The sequence below is a fragment of the Branchiostoma floridae genome, chromosome 11 (genome assembly GCF_000003815.2).
Source record: "Branchiostoma floridae strain S238N-H82 chromosome 11, Bfl_VNyyK, whole genome shotgun sequence".
Classification (NCBI taxonomy): domain Eukaryota; kingdom Metazoa; phylum Chordata; class Leptocardii; order Amphioxiformes; family Branchiostomatidae; genus Branchiostoma; species Branchiostoma floridae.
The window spans coordinates 286,453-288,496 of NC_049989.1; positions in this window are offsets into that span (position 1 = coordinate 286,453).

Sequence of the window (2,044 nt, forward strand, 5' to 3'; positions counted from 1 at the left end):
AGTGACAGGTAGCCAGCTCCACAAGGCACTTGGCTTAGAGTCATTAAAAGCACAGAAGGAGAACCTTTAGTTGAGTCACTGCAAGATGGCGACATACTGACAAAGATTGAGACAAGAGAGATTCCACAAGGAACACCAGAATGGCACACTATCAGATCTTCAGCAAGAGTGACAGGTAGCCAGCTCCACAAGGCACTTGGCTTAGAGTCATTAAAGGCACAGAAGGAGTACTTTGATCGTGCAGTCAAGAAAGCCGGCAACACGCCTTCCTTTTCTGAAGAACAGAAGAGAGCAATGGCTCATGGGGTTGAACATGAAATAGATGCAGCAGCAACTTTGGCCACAAAGATTCTTCCAGCACTCGAACCCAACTTGCTTGTGTATGAAGAAGGCTGTATCATCATGAAGCAGGATGATAAGCCGTTTCTAGTTGTTTCCCCAGACAGGAGCCTTAGATCCTCACAGAACTGTACAGTGAGTGCTGTTGAGATCAAGTGTCCATATACAGCAGATGTACATGACAACATTCCATTCAGGTACTTAAGTCAGCTACATGCTGAAATGGCAGCACTGCAGTGTCCTGTTCTATTGTACTTATCTTACAAAGCAGACTGTACAAATGTATTTAAGGTTACTGCTGATACAGGCCTATGGGCAGACATATGGCATGCAGCTGTCAGTCAATATGGCGGAAGTAACCCAGTAAAGCCCTCGCATCTAACCCCTGAGTCAAAGTTACTAAAGAAAATGCTGAAGGAGAAGGCTGAGGCAGTTGAGTTTCTTGGTGAGTTCCCGTCTGTAACTGCAGTGAGACAACCTGAGCTATCACATGCTGTGACCTCTGGACCTGTCAGGGTGAGCATGCTGGCCCTTGAGGAACTGTCCACTCTACTAATGTCAGTGGAAAGGCTAATCAATGAACACTATCAACTGAACAGAAAGAAGGCATCTGAGGTCGTTGTGCAGATTGTTGGGAACCTGGACAGAGAATGGTCCATGGAGTTAAGTCATGGTTTTCCAACAAACTACTTCCTTAAAGGGTATAGCCTCAACTCAGAAGTGATGAGGGACATAGTTGAGGAGAATCATCAGAAGTGCCATGACATTGGGATCCACATTCCTTGTCGGTCGTTTGATGGTCAGTGGAGGCAACTACTTGTGCGGGACAAGAATGGCAATCCACTCACCCGTCTACAGCTGCAGAAAGACATCTGGAAGGAGGTGTGTGGTCAGAAGAAAAGGGTACTTGTAGAAGACTTAAAAACCATACAAGCACTAGAGTGGGTGGTAGAGAAAGATGAACAAACAGGAAAATCTGTCATCAGAGTAAAGATGCAAGACAACCTTCCATTTCCCACCACAGCTACTGTGGGATGGAAGACACAAAAGAGCAGCACAGCTCAGGAGTCAAGTGTCATGGCCAACACTGCTGATGACGACACTTCCCTCTTACCAATGTTGGACACATTACCACTGGAGACCCCTTCAGATAATGAGAAAGGTACAAGGGGTGCAGCCTGCAGTGCTTTTGAGGAGATTTTTAATGAGTTACAGAATAGCGATGCAGACGCTGACAATGTTGACATCCAAAATGAGGAAGAGATAGAGCAGATGGACACTGATGGAGGTGTGTATGCAGAGCTTGACCAGACACAAAGAGAGGAAGTTGATTCGGAACAAACACATGAGGCAGATCAGCCCAAGCATCAACTAAGTGAATCTGAATACAGAGAAATCCTGGAACAACTGATGCATGATGAAAAGGCCAATGTTGATGGGCGATGGAACAATAAGAATCTTGAAGACTTCAAAGGGAAATTTTCCTCTGCTGCAGTACTTGACTCTTCCTTCCGAAATGTTGAGCTGAACTGTATAGTGGAGTGTTTGAAATCAAGTGTACAACTACAAGCTTGTGAAGCAATCATGCGGAGCTGGCCCAAATACAGGAAAGTAAATGCATTGTGTGATATTGTTGCAGATGGTTCTCATGTTGAAGTGAAGAGGAGGAGGACCAGAGTAATGATGCCATTGTCTGTCCTATGTG